This window comes from Eschrichtius robustus, chromosome 9 (assembly GCF_028021215.1).
Source record: "Eschrichtius robustus isolate mEscRob2 chromosome 9, mEscRob2.pri, whole genome shotgun sequence".
Classification (NCBI taxonomy): Eukaryota; Metazoa; Chordata; class Mammalia; order Artiodactyla; family Eschrichtiidae; genus Eschrichtius; species Eschrichtius robustus.
In genome coordinates this window covers 96,076,107-96,091,482 of record NC_090832.1, presented here as the reverse complement: position 1 = coordinate 96,091,482, position 15,376 = coordinate 96,076,107, and positions in this window count along the sequence as shown.

Below are 15,376 nucleotides of genomic sequence, written 5' to 3'. Positions count from 1 at the left end.
GGAAGATGCCCTTGAACCTGGAGATTTGGGACCCATGGGATGGGTACCACGCAGTATTACTTTAAAGGGTCTGCATTTGCTCACCCAACCTCAGCAAACCTCTCAGCCCCAAGAGTGTCCACCCTTATGTCTCAATCAGCTGTGGGTCTAGATATGGTCAACCCAGGTGGCATCACAGCCTCTGAACGAATTTTGTAAGAATTTCTCTCTCTTTCACTGTCTTTGTTTCACGGGTTTTTAAAAGTAATTGATTTTTATAATGGGGTTTAGCTGCTTTTCAGTGCTGTGTTTATGATGCTTTACACGCACTTGACTCACTTACAGAGAGATTTCAATACATAGGTTTTAAGATTGTTACTTGTCAGATATATTCTTGGTCGGTGAATAGGGGGTGTTGGGTCCCGTTCACTGAGTAAGGAGTAGGTCTTGTCTATTACATATTGGGTTTATGGAACGCTATCTGAGCTAATTTGTAACCCTGGTTTTATGCATCACCGCACCTCACCTTTCCCGTTAAGCAGCCATAGTGTGTTTTCTAAACGTGTGACTCTCTTCTGTTTTGTAATTCAGTTCAAGTGTAGTGGTTTTTACTTTCCCTCTATAAGTGATATCTTATGATAAGTTTTTTTTTTCTGTGTGACTTATTTCACCTAGAATCGTCATACCTAAATCCACTCATCATGCTGCTACGAGCCTTATGACGTAGATTTCATGGCTGAGTGATATTCCATTGTACATAAGGACCACAAATTCTGTATCCATTTTTCTCTTTCCTGGGATATTTAAGGTGTAACGAAGTGGAGATTCTTGCCAACAGAGCAGCCCTAAACTTTGGGGTGCCTGTGTCTTGCTGATTTTTAGTTTTCCCAATTTATACGCCCATGAGTGGAAGTGCCCTATGCTCTCTAAGCTGAGTTTTTTAGATGTCTCAGGACACACCGTACACCTCTCCAGAGTGGCTGTTGGCAATTTACATCCCGCCCATCAGCGTAGCAAGGCTCCCGTTTCTCCATGGCCTGTCGTGCATTTCTGGTTTTGACACTTTATTCAGCATGGCCCTTTTGACCGATGGGAAGCGAGACTTCTTTGTAGCGCTGATTTGCCTTTCCAGGTTGCTTGGTTGGCCAAAAAGGGCGTATGCGTTTTTTCCTGAATATATTCAGGAAAAAACGCATACAACCTTTTTGGCCAAGGGCATCATTGTCGAGGTTTTGCTGCTTTTCCTTTGCTTTAACGGCGATTCGAATCTCCCTCCTGAAATCTGTTTCCTGCAATTCTGCCTTGCTTTCAAATCCTCTTCGTTGCCTTCCCTCAATATATTTGTGGACGAGAGTTATCATTTATAACTCTGCAGGTTTGTGAATTGCAGTGCCCCTGAGCTCCATTTTTCAACTCGATTTCTTGGGAGCTGGCCGCAAAAGCGCAGGATTGCTTCAGGCCCTATTCTGCTTCCGGGCGGCAGGCTGAGCCTGTGGTTAATTCTTCTTCCTGATGGGAAAATAGAGTGACCTGTGCCTGTCCCAAGACCTAGAGCTAGTCTCTCATTGGTTCCCCCTCTTCCCGTTCCTCCTCAGGACAAATTGCAACCTGTACGGAACAGGAGGTTAAAGGTGCTGATTCTCCAAGGAGGGAGATTGCTAGGAAAGCGGCTGGAATGGCGAACCCGAGCACAAGGAGATGAGAAATGAGGTGCGTTTTAGAAACCTTTCCCGATCACACGGTGTACCATCTTCTGGGTTTCTCATGCATGTTTTCGATGTAGGAAGATGCCCTTGAACCTGGAGATTTGGGACCCATGGGATGGGTACCACGCAGTATTACTTTAAAGGGTCTGCATTTGCTCACCCAACCTCACCAAACCTCTCAGCCCCAAGAGTGTCCACCCCTATGTCTCAATCAGCTGTGGGTCTAGATATGGTCAATCCTGGTGGCATCACAGCCTCTTAACGAATTTTGTAAGAATTTCTCTCTCTTTCACTGTCTTTGTTTCACGGGTGTTTAAAAGTAATTGATTTTTATAATGGGGTTTAGCTGCTTTTCAGTGCTGTGTTTATGCCGCTTTACACCCACTTGACTCACTTACAGAGAGATTTCAATACATAGGTTTTAAGATTCTTACTAGTCAGATATATTCTTGGGCGGTGAATAGGGGGTGTTGGGTCCCGTTCACTGAGCAAGGAGTAGGTCTTGTCTATTACATATTGGGTTTATGGAACGGTATCTGAGGTAATTTGTAACCCTTGTTTTATGCATCACCCCACCTCACCTTTCCCGTTAAGGAGCCATAGTGTGTTTCCTAAACGTGTGACTCTCTTCTGTTTTGTAATTCAGTTCAAGTGTAGCGGTTTTTACATTCCCTCTATAAGTGATATCTTATGATAAGTTTTTTTTTTTCTGTGTGAATTATTTCACGTAGAATCGTCGTACCTAAATCCACTCATCATGCTGCTACGAGCCTTATGACGTAGATGTCATGGCTCAGTGATATTCCATTGTACATAAGGACCACAACTTCTTTATCCATTTTTCTCTTTCCTGGGATATTTAAGGTGTAACGAAGTGGATCTTCTTGTCAACAGAGCAGCCCTAAACTTTGGGGTGCCTGTGTCTTGCTGATTTTTAGTTTTCCCAATTTATACGCCCATGAGTGGAAGTGCCCTATGCTCTCTAAGCTGAGTTTTTTAGATGTTTCAAGACACACCGTACACCTCTCCAGAGTGGCTGTTGGCAATTTACATCTCGCCCATCAGCATAGCAAGGCTCCCGTTTCTCCATGGCCTGTCCGGCATTTCTGGTTTTGACACTTTATTCAGCATGGCCCTTTTGACCGATGGGAAGCGAGACTTCTTTGTGGCGCTGATTTGCCTTTCCAGGTTGCTTGGTTGGCCAAAAAGGGCGTTTGCGTTTTTTCCTGAATATATTCAGGAAAAAACGCATACGCCCTTTTTAGCCAAGGGCATCATTGTCGAGGTTTTGCCGCTTTTCCTTTGCTTTAACGGCGATTCGAATCTCCCTCCTGAAATCTGTTTCCTGCAATTCTGCCTTGGTTTCAAATCCTCTTCGTTGCCTTCCCTCAATATATTTGTGGACGAGAGTTACCATTTATAACTCTGCAGGTTTGTGAATCGCAGTGCCCCTGAGCTCCATTTTTCAACTCGCTTTCTTGGGAGCTGGCCGCAAAAGCGCAGGATTGCTTCAGGCCCTATTCTGCTTCCGGGCGGCAGGCTGAGCCTGTGGTTAATTCTTCTTCCTGATGGGAAAATAGAGTGACCTGTGCCTGTCCCAAGACCTAGAGCTAGTCTCTCATTGGTTCCCCCTCTTCCCGTTCATCCTCAGGACAAATTGCAACCTGTACGAAACAGGAGGTTAAAGGTGCTGATTCTCCAAGGAGGGAGATTGCTAGGAAAGTGGCTGGAATGGCGAACCCGAGCACAAGGAGATGAGAAATGAGGTGCGTTTTAGAAACCTTTCCCGATCACACGGTGTACCATTTTTTGGGTTTCTCATGCATGTTTTCGATGTAGGAAGATGCCCTTGAACCTGGAGATTTGGGACCCATGGGATGGGTACCACGCAGTATTACTTTAAAGGGTCTGCATTTGCTCACCCAACCTCAGCAAACCTCTCAGCCCCAAGAGTGTCCACCCTTATGTCTCAATCAGCTGTGGGTCTAGATATGGTCAACCCAGGTGGCATCACAGCCTCTGAACGAATTTTGTAAGAATTTCTCTCTCTTTCACTGTCTTTGTTTCACGGGTTTTTAAAAGTAATTGATTTTTATAATGGGGTTTAGCTGCTTTTCAGTGCTGTGTTTATGATGCTTTACACGCACTTGACTCACTTACAGAGAGATTTCAATACATAGGTTTTAAGATTGTTACTTGTCAGATATATTCTTGGTCGGTGAATAGGGGGTGTTGGGTCCCGTTCACTGAGTAAGGTGTAGGTCTTGTCTATTACATATTGGGTTTATGGAACGCTATCTGAGCTAATTTGTAACCCTGGTTTTATGCATCACCCCACCTCACCTTTCCCGTTAAGGAGCCATAGTGTGTTTTCTAAACGTGTGACTCTCTTCTGTTTTGTAATTCAGTTCAAGTGTAGTGGTTTTTACTTTCCCTCTATAAGTGATATCTTATGATAAGTTTTTTTTTTTTTTCTGTGTGACTTATTTCACCTAGAATCGTCATACCTAAATCCACTCATCATGCTGCTACGAGCCTTATGACGTAGATTTCATGGCTGAGTGATATTCCATTGTACATAAGGACCACAACTTCTGTATCCATTTTTCTCTTTCCTGGGATATTTAAGGTGTAACGAAGTGGAGATTCTTGCCAACAGAGCAGCCCTAAACTTTGGGGTGCCTGTGTCTTGCTGATTTTTAGTTTTCCCAATTTATACGCCCATGAGTGGAAGTGCCCTATGCTCTCTAAGCTGAGTTTTTTAGATGTCTCAGGACACACCGTACACCTCTCCAGAGTGGCTGTTGGCAATTTACATCCCGCCCATCAGCGTAGCAAGGCTCCCGTTTCTCCATGGCCTGTCCTGCATTTCTGGTTTTGACACTTTATTCAGCATGGCCCTTTTGACCGATGGGAAGCGAGACTTCTTTGTAGCGCTGATTTGCCTTTCCAGGTTGCTTGGTTGGCCAAAAAGGGCGTATGCGTTTTTTCCTGAATATATTCAGGAAAAAACGCATACAACCTTTTTGGCCAAGGGCATCATTGTCGAGGTTTTGCCGCTTTTCCTTTGCTTTAACGGCGATTCGAATCTCCCTCCTGAAATCTGTTTCCTGCAATTCTGCCTTGCTTTCAAATCCTCTTCGTTGCCTTCCCTCAATATATTTGTGGACGAGAGTTATCATTTATAACTCTGCAGGTTTGTGAATTGCAGTGCCCCTGAGCTCCATTTTTCAACTCGATTTCTTGGGAGCTGGCCGCAAAAGCGCAGGATTGCTTCAGGCCCTATTCTGCTTCCGGGCGGCAGGCTGAGCCTGTGGTTAATTCTTCTTCCTGATGGGAAAATAGAGTGACCTGTGCCTGTCCCAAGACCTAGAGCTAGTCTCTCATTGGTTCCCCTTCTTCCCGTTCCTCCTCAGGACAAATTGCAACCTGTACGGAACAGGAGGTTAAAGGTGCTGATTCTCCAAGGAGGGAGATTGCTAGGAAAGCGGCTGGAATGGCGAACCCAAGCAGAAGGAGATGAGAAATGAGGTGCGTTTTAGAAACCTTTCCCGATCACACGGTGTACCATCATCTGGGTTTCTCATGCATGTTTTCGATGTAGGAAGATGCCCTTGAACCTGGAGATTTGGGACCCATGGGATGGGTACCACGCAGTATTACTTTAAAGGGTCTGCATTTGCTCACCCAACCTCACCAAACCTCTCAGCCCCAAGAGTGTCCACCCTTATGTCTCAATCAGCTGTGGGTCTAGATATGGTCAACCCAGGTGGCATCACAGCCTCTGAACGAATTTTGTAAGAATTTCTCTCTCTTTCACTGTCTTTGTTTCACGGGTTTTTAAAAGTAATTGATTTTTATAATGGGGTTTAGCTGCTTTTCAATGCTGTGTTTATGCCGCTTTACACCCACTTGACTCACTTACAGAGAGATTTCAATACATAGGTTTTAAGATTCTTACTAGTCAGATATATTCTTGGGCGGTGAATAGGGGGTGTTGAGTCCCGTTCACTGAGCAAGGAGTAGGTCTTGTCTATTACATGTTGGGTTTATGGAACGGTATCTGAGCTAATTTGAAACCCTGGTTTTATGCATCACCCCACCTCACCTTTCCCGTTAAGCAGCCATAGTGTGTTTTCTAAACGTGTGACTCTCTTCTGTTTTGTAATTCAGTTCAAGTGTAGCGGTTTTTACTTTCCCTCTATAAGTGATATCTTATGATAAGTTTTTTTTTTTTCTGTGTGACTTATTTCACGTACAATCGTCGTACCTAAATCCACTCATCATGCTGCTACGAGCCTTATGACGTAGATTTCATGGCTGAGTGATATTCCATTGTACATAAGGACCACAACTTCTGTATCCATTTTTCTCTTTCCTGGGATATTTAAAGTGTAACGAAGTGGAGGTTCTTGCCAACAGAGCAGCCCTAAACTTTGGGGTGCCTGTGTCTTGCTGATTTTTAGTTTTCCCAATTTATACGCCCATAAGTGGAAGTGCCCTATGCTCTCTAAGCTGAGTTTTTTAGATGTCTCAGGACACATCGTACACCTCTCCAGAGTGGCTGTTGGCAATTTACATCCCGCCCATCAGTGTAGCAAGGCTCCCGTTTCTCCATGGCCTGTCCTGCATTTCTGGTTTTGACACTTTATTCAGCATGACCCTTTTGACCGATGGGAAGCGAGACTTCTTTGTGGCGCTGATTTGCCTTTCCAGGTTGCTTGGTTGGCCAAAAAGGGCGTATGCGTTTTTTCCTGAATATATTCAGGAAAAAACGCATACGCCCTTTTTGGCCAAGGGCATCATTGTTCGAGGTTTTGCCGCTTTTCCTGTGCTTTAAAGGCGATTCGAAATTCCCTCCTGAAATCTGTTTCCTGCAATTCTGCCTTGCTTTCAAATCCTCTTTGTTGCCTTCCCTCAATATATTTGTGGACGAGGGTTATCATTTATAACTCTGCAGGTTTGTGAATTGCAGTGCCCCTGAGCTCCATTTTTCAACTCGCTTTCTTGGGAGCTGGCCGCAAAAGCGCAGGATTGCTTCAGGCCCTATTCTGCTTCCGGGTGGCAGGCTGAGCCTGTGGTTAATTCTTCTTCGTGATGGGAAAATAGAGTGACCTGTGCCTGTCCCAAGACCTAGAGCTAGTCTCTCATTGGTTCCCCCTCTTCCCGTTCCTCCTCAGGACAAATTGCAACCTGTACGGAACAGGAGGTTAAAGGTGCTGATTCTCCAAGGAGGGAGATTGCTAGGAAAGCGGCTGGAATGGCGAACCCGAGCACAAGGAGATTAGAGATGAGGTGCGTTTTAGAAACCTTTCCTGATCACACGGTGTACCATTTTCTGGGTTTCTCATGCATGTTTTCGATGTAGGAAGATGCCCTTGAACCTGGAGATTTGGGACCCATGGGATGGGTACCACGCAGTATTACTTTAAAGGGTCTGCATTTGCTCACCCAACCTCACCAAACCTCTCAGCCCCAAGAGTGTCCACCCCTATGTCTCAATCAGCTGTGGGTCTAGATATGGTCAATCCTGGTGGCATCACAGCCTCTTAACGAATTTTGTAAGAATTTCTCTGTCTTTCACTGTCTTTGTTTCACGGGTGTTTAAAAGTAATTGATTTTTATAATGGGGTTTAGCTGCTTTTCAGTGCTGTGTTTATGCCGCTTTACACCCACTTGACTCACTTACAGAGAGATTTCAATACATAGGTTTTAAGATTCTTACTAGTCAGATATATTCTTGGGCGGTGAATAGGGGGTGTTGGGTCCCGTTCACTGAGCAAGGAGTAGGTCTTGTCTATTACATATTGGGTTTATGGAACGGTATCTGAGGTAATTTGTAACCCTGGTTTTATGCATCACCCCACCTCACCTTTCCCGTTAAGGAGCCATAGTGTGTTTCCTAAACGTGTGACTCTCTTCTGTTTTGTAATTCAGTTCAAGTGTAGCGGTTTTTACATTCCCTCTATAAGTGATATCTTATGATAAGTTTTTTTTTTTCTGTGTGAATTATTTCACGTAGAATCGTCGTACCTAAATCCACTCATCATGCTGCTACGAGCCTTATGACGTAGATGTCATGGCTCAGTGATATTCCATTGTACATAAGGACCACAACTTCTGTATCCATTTTTCTCTTTCCTGGGATATTTAAGATGTAACGAAGTGGATCTTCTTGCCAACAGAGCAGCCCTAAACTTTGGGGTGCCTGTGTCTTGCTGATTTTTAGTTTTCCCAATTTATACGCCCATGAGTGGAAGTGCCCTATGCTCTCTAAGCTGAGTTTTTTAGATGTTTCAAGACACACCGTACACCTCTCCAGAGTGGCTGTTGGCAATTTACATCTCGCCCATCAGCGTAGCAAGGCTCCCGTTTCTCCATGGCCTGTCCGGCATTTCTGGTTTTGACACTTTATTCAGCATGGCCCTTTTGACCGATGGGAAGCGAGACTTCTTTGTGGCGCTGATTTGCCTTTCCAGGTTGCTTGGTTGGCCAAAAAGGGCGTATGCGTTTTTTCCTGAATATATTCAGGAAAAAACGCATACGCCCTTTTTGGCCAAGGGCATCATTGTCGAGGTTTTGCCGCTTTTCCTGTGCTTTAAAGGCGATTCGAATCTCCCTCCTGAAATCTGTTTCCTGCAATTCTGCCTTGGTTTCAAATCCTCTTCGTTGCCTTCCCTCAATATATTTGTGGACGAGAGTTACCATTTATAACTCTGCAGGTTTGTGAATCGCAGTGCCCCTGAGCTCCATTTTTCAACTCGCTTTCTTGGGAGCTGGCCGCAAAAGCGCAGGATTGCTTCAGGCCCTATTCTGCTTCCGGGCGGCAGGCTGAGCCTGTGGTTAATTCTTCTTCCTGATGGGAAAATAGAGTGACCTGTGCCTGTCCCAAGACCTAGAGCTAGTCTCTCATTGGTTCCCCCTCTTCCCGTTCATCCTCAGGACAAATTGCAACCTGTACGAAACAGGAGGTTAAAGGTGCTGATTCTCCAAGGAGGGAGATTGCTAGGAAAGTGGCTGGAATGGCGAACCCGAGCACAAGGAGATGAGAAATGAGGTGCGTTTTAGAAACCTTTCCCGATCACACGGTGTACCATTTTTTGGGTTTCTCATGCATGTTTTCGATGTAGGAAGATGCCCTTGAACCTGGAGATTTGGGACCCATGGGATGGGTACCACGCAGTATTACTTTAAAGGGTCTGCATTTGCTCACCCAACCTCAGCAAACCTCTCAGCCCCAAGAGTGTCCACCCTTATGTCTCAATCAGCTGTGGGTCTAGATATGGTCAACCCAGGTGGCATCACAGCCTCTGAACGAATTTTGTAAGAATTTCTCTCTCTTTCACTGTCTTTGTTTCACGGGTTTTTAAAAGTAATTGATTTTTATAATGGGGTTTAGCTGCTTTTCAGTGCTGTGTTTATGATGCTTTACACGCACTTGACTCACTTACAGAGAGATTTCAATACATAGGTTTTAAGATTGTTACTTGTCAGATATATTCTTGGTCGGTGAATAGGGGGTGTTGGGTCCCGTTCACTGAGTAAGGAGTAGGTCTTGTCTATTACATATTGGGTTTATGGAACGCTATCTGAGCTAATTTGTAACCCTGGTTTTATGCATCACCGCACCTCACCTTTCCCGTTAAGCAGCCATAGTGTGTTTTCTAAACGTGTGACTCTCTTCTGTTTTGTAATTCAGTTCAAGTGTAGTGGTTTTTACTTTCCCTCTATAAGTGATATCTTATGATAAGTTTTTTTTTTCTGTGTGACTTATTTCACCTAGAATCGTCATACCTAAATCCACTCATCATGCTGCTACGAGCCTTATGACGTAGATTTCATGGCTGAGTGATATTCCATTGTACATAAGGACCACAAATTCTGTATCCATTTTTCTCTTTCCTGGGATATTTAAGGTGTAACGAAGTGGAGATTCTTGCCAACAGAGCAGCCCTAAACTTTGGGGTGCCTGTGTCTTGCTGATTTTTAGTTTTCCCAATTTATACGCCCATGAGTGGAAGTGCCCTATGCTCTCTAAGCTGAGTTTTTTAGATGTCTCAGGACACACCGTACACCTCTCCAGAGTGGCTGTTGGCAATTTACATCCCGCCCATCAGCGTAGCAAGGCTCCCGTTTCTCCATGGCCTGTCGTGCATTTCTGGTTTTGACACTTTATTCAGCATGGCCCTTTTGACCGATGGGAAGCGAGACTTCTTTGTAGCGCTGATTTGCCTTTCCAGGTTGCTTGGTTGGCCAAAAAGGGCGTATGCGTTTTTTCCTGAATATATTCAGGAAAAAACGCATACAACCTTTTTGGCCAAGGGCATCATTGTCGAGGTTTTGCTGCTTTTCCTTTGCTTTAACGGCGATTCGAATCTCCCTCCTGAAATCTGTTTCCTGCAATTCTGCCTTGCTTTCAAATCCTCTTCGTTGCCTTCCCTCAATATATTTGTGGACGAGAGTTATCATTTATAACTCTGCAGGTTTGTGAATTGCAGTGCCCCTGAGCTCCATTTTTCAACTCGATTTCTTGGGAGCTGGCCGCAAAAGCGCAGGATTGCTTCAGGCCCTATTCTGCTTCCGGGCGGCAGGCTGAGCCTGTGGTTAATTCTTCTTCCTGATGGGAAAATAGAGTGACCTGTGCCTGTCCCAAGACCTAGAGCTAGTCTCTCATTGGTTCCCCCTCTTCCCGTTCCTCCTCAGGACAAATTGCAACCTGTACGGAACAGGAGGTTAAAGGTGCTGATTCTCCAAGGAGGGAGATTGCTAGGAAAGCGGCTGGAATGGCGAACCCGAGCACAAGGAGATGAGAAATGAGGTGCGTTTTAGAAACCTTTCCCGATCACACGGTGTACCATCTTCTGGGTTTCTCATGCATGTTTTCGATGTAGGAAGATGCCCTTGAACCTGGAGATTTGGGACCCATGGGATGGGTACCACGCAGTATTACTTTAAAGGGTCTGCATTTGCTCACCCAACCTCACCAAACCTCTCAGCCCCAAGAGTGTCCACCCCTATGTCTCAATCAGCTGTGGGTCTAGATATGGTCAATCCTGGTGGCATCACAGCCTCTTAACGAATTTTGTAAGAATTTCTCTCTCTTTCACTGTCTTTGTTTCACGGGTGTTTAAAAGTAATTGATTTTTATAATGGGGTTTAGCTGCTTTTCAGTGCTGTGTTTATGCCGCTTTACACCCACTTGACTCACTTACAGAGAGATTTCAATACATAGGTTTTAAGATTCTTACTAGTCAGATATATTCTTGGGCGGTGAATAGGGGGTGTTGGGTCCCGTTCACTGAGCAAGGAGTAGGTCTTGTCTATTACATATTGGGTTTATGGAACGGTATCTGAGGTAATTTGTAACCCTTGTTTTATGCATCACCCCACCTCACCTTTCCCGTTAAGGAGCCATAGTGTGTTTCCTAAACGTGTGACTCTCTTCTGTTTTGTAATTCAGTTCAAGTGTAGCGGTTTTTACATTCCCTCTATAAGTGATATCTTATGATAAGTTTTTTTTTTTCTGTGTGAATTATTTCACGTAGAATCGTCGTACCTAAATCCACTCATCATGCTGCTACGAGCCTTATGACGTAGATGTCATGGCTCAGTGATATTCCATTGTACATAAGGACCACAACTTCTTTATCCATTTTTCTCTTTCCTGGGATATTTAAGGTGTAACGAAGTGGATCTTCTTGTCAACAGAGCAGCCCTAAACTTTGGGGTGCCTGTGTCTTGCTGATTTTTAGTTTTCCCAATTTATACGCCCATGAGTGGAAGTGCCCTATGCTCTCTAAGCTGAGTTTTTTAGATGTTTCAAGACACACCGTACACCTCTCCAGAGTGGCTGTTGGCAATTTACATCTCGCCCATCAGCATAGCAAGGCTCCCGTTTCTCCATGGCCTGTCCGGCATTTCTGGTTTTGACACTTTATTCAGCATGGCCCTTTTGACCGATGGGAAGCGAGACTTCTTTGTGGCGCTGATTTGCCTTTCCAGGTTGCTTGGTTGGCCAAAAAGGGCGTTTGCGTTTTTTCCTGAATATATTCAGGAAAAAACGCATACGCCCTTTTTAGCCAAGGGCATCATTGTCGAGGTTTTGCCGCTTTTCCTTTGCTTTAACGGCGATTCGAATCTCCCTCCTGAAATCTGTTTCCTGCAATTCTGCCTTGGTTTCAAATCCTCTTCGTTGCCTTCCCTCAATATATTTGTGGACGAGAGTTACCATTTATAACTCTGCAGGTTTGTGAATCGCAGTGCCCCTGAGCTCCATTTTTCAACTCGCTTTCTTGGGAGCTGGCCGCAAAAGCGCAGGATTGCTTCAGGCCCTATTCTGCTTCCGGGCGGCAGGCTGAGCCTGTGGTTAATTCTTCTTCCTGATGGGAAAATAGAGTGACCTGTGCCTGTCCCAAGACCTAGAGCTAGTCTCTCATTGGTTCCCCCTCTTCCCGTTCATCCTCAGGACAAATTGCAACCTGTACGAAACAGGAGGTTAAAGGTGCTGATTCTCCAAGGAGGGAGATTGCTAGGAAAGTGGCTGGAATGGCGAACCCGAGCACAAGGAGATGAGAAATGAGGTGCGTTTTAGAAACCTTTCCCGATCACACGGTGTACCATTTTTTGGGTTTCTCATGCATGTTTTCGATGTAGGAAGATGCCCTTGAACCTGGAGATTTGGGACCCATGGGATGGGTACCACGCAGTATTACTTTAAAGGGTCTGCATTTGCTCACCCAACCTCAGCAAACCTCTCAGCCCCAAGAGTGTCCACCCTTATGTCTCAATCAGCTGTGGGTCTAGATATGGTCAACCCAGGTGGCATCACAGCCTCTGAACGAATTTTGTAAGAATTTCTCTCTCTTTCACTGTCTTTGTTTCACGGGTTTTTAAAAGTAATTGATTTTTATAATGGGGTTTAGCTGCTTTTCAGTGCTGTGTTTATGATGCTTTACACGCACTTGACTCACTTACAGAGAGATTTCAATACATAGGTTTTAAGATTGTTACTTGTCAGATATATTCTTGGTCGGTGAATAGGGGGTGTTGGGTCCCGTTCACTGAGTAAGGTGTAGGTCTTGTCTATTACATATTGGGTTTATGGAACGCTATCTGAGCTAATTTGTAACCCTGGTTTTATGCATCACCCCACCTCACCTTTCCCGTTAAGGAGCCATAGTGTGTTTTCTAAACGTGTGACTCTCTTCTGTTTTGTAATTCAGTTCAAGTGTAGTGGTTTTTACTTTCCCTCTATAAGTGATATCTTATGATAAGTTTTTTTTTTTTTCTGTGTGACTTATTTCACCTAGAATCGTCATACCTAAATCCACTCATCATGCTGCTACGAGCCTTATGACGTAGATTTCATGGCTGAGTGATATTCCATTGTACATAAGGACCACAACTTCTGTATCCATTTTTCTCTTTCCTGGGATATTTAAGGTGTAACGAAGTGGAGATTCTTGCCAACAGAGCAGCCCTAAACTTTGGGGTGCCTGTGTCTTGCTGATTTTTAGTTTTCCCAATTTATACGCCCATGAGTGGAAGTGCCCTATGCTCTCTAAGCTGAGTTTTTTAGATGTCTCAGGACACACCGTACACCTCTCCAGAGTGGCTGTTGGCAATTTACATCCCGCCCATCAGCGTAGCAAGGCTCCCGTTTCTCCATGGCCTGTCCTGCATTTCTGGTTTTGACACTTTATTCAGCATGGCCCTTTTGACCGATGGGAAGCGAGACTTCTTTGTAGCGCTGATTTGCCTTTCCAGGTTGCTTGGTTGGCCAAAAAGGGCGTATGCGTTTTTTCCTGAATATATTCAGGAAAAAACGCATACAACCTTTTTGGCCAAGGGCATCATTGTCGAGGTTTTGCCGCTTTTCCTTTGCTTTAACGGCGATTCGAATCTCCCTCCTGAAATCTGTTTCCTGCAATTCTGCCTTGCTTTCAAATCCTCTTCGTTGCCTTCCCTCAATATATTTGTGGACGAGAGTTATCATTTATAACTCTGCAGGTTTGTGAATTGCAGTGCCCCTGAGCTCCATTTTTCAACTCGATTTCTTGGGAGCTGGCCGCAAAAGCGCAGGATTGCTTCAGGCCCTATTCTGCTTCCGGGCGGCAGGCTGAGCCTGTGGTTAATTCTTCTTCCTGATGGGAAAATAGAGTGACCTGTGCCTGTCCCAAGACCTAGAGCTAGTCTCTCATTGGTTCCCCTTCTTCCCGTTCCTCCTCAGGACAAATTGCAACCTGTACGGAACAGGAGGTTAAAGGTGCTGATTCTCCAAGGAGGGAGATTGCTAGGAAAGCGGCTGGAATGGCGAACCCAAGCAGAAGGAGATGAGAAATGAGGTGCGTTTTAGAAACCTTTCCCGATCACACGGTGTACCATCATCTGGGTTTCTCATGCATGTTTTCGATGTAGGAAGATGCCCTTGAACCTGGAGATTTGGGACCCATGGGATGGGTACCACGCAGTATTACTTTAAAGGGTCTGCATTTGCTCACCCAACCTCACCAAACCTCTCAGCCCCAAGAGTGTCCACCCCTATGTCTCAATCAGCTGTGGGTCTAGATATGGTCAATCCTGGTGGCATCACAGCCTCTTAACGAATTTTGTAAGAATTTCTCTCTCTTTCACTGTCTTTGTTTCACGGGTGTTTAAAAGTAATTGATTTTTATAATGGGGTTTAGCTGCTTTTCAGTGCTGTGTTTATGCCGCTTTACACCCACTTGACTCACTTACAGAGAGATTTCAATACATAGGTTTTAAGATTCTTACTAGTCAGATATATTCTTGGGCGGTGAATAGGGGGTGTTGGGTCCCGTTCACTGAGCAAGGAGTAGGTCTTGTCTATTACATATTGGGTTTATGGAACGGTATCTGAGGTAATTTGTAACCCTTGTTTTATGCATCACCCCACCTCACCTTTCCCGTTAAGCAGCCATAGTGTGTTTTCTAAACGTGTGACTCTCTTCTGTTTTGTAATTCAGTTCAAGTGTAGCGCTTTTTACATTCCCTCTATAAGTGATATCTTATGATAAGTTTTTTTTTTTCTGTGTGACTTATTTCACGTAGAATCGTCGTACCTAAATCCACTCATCATGCTGCTACGAGCCTAATGACGTAGATTTCATGGCTGAGTGATATTCCATTGTACATAAGGACCACAACTTCTGTATCCATTTTTCTCTTTCCTGGGATATTTAAGGTGTAACGAAGTGGAGGTTCTTGCCAACAGAGCAGCCCTAAACTTTGGGGTGCCTGTGTCTTGCTGATTTTTAGTTTTCCCAGTTTATACGCCCATGAGTGGAAGTGCCCTATGCTCTCTAAGCTGAGTTTTTTAGATGTCTCAGGACACACCGTACACCTCTCCAGAGTGGCTGTTGGCAATTTACATCCCGCCCATCAGCGTAGCAAGGCTCCCGTTTCTCCATGGCCTGTCCTGCATTTCTGGTTTTGACACTTTATTCAGCATGGCCCTTTTGACCGATGGGAAGCGAGACTTCTTTGTAGCGCTGATTTGCCTTTCCAGGTTGCTTGGTTGGCCAAAAAGGGCGTATGCGTTTTTTCCTGAATATATTCAGGAAAAAACGCATACAACCTTTTTGGCCAAGGGCATCATTGTCGAGGTTTTGCCGCTTTTCCTTTGCTTTAACGGCGATTCGAATCTCCCTCCTGAAATCTGTTTCCTGCAA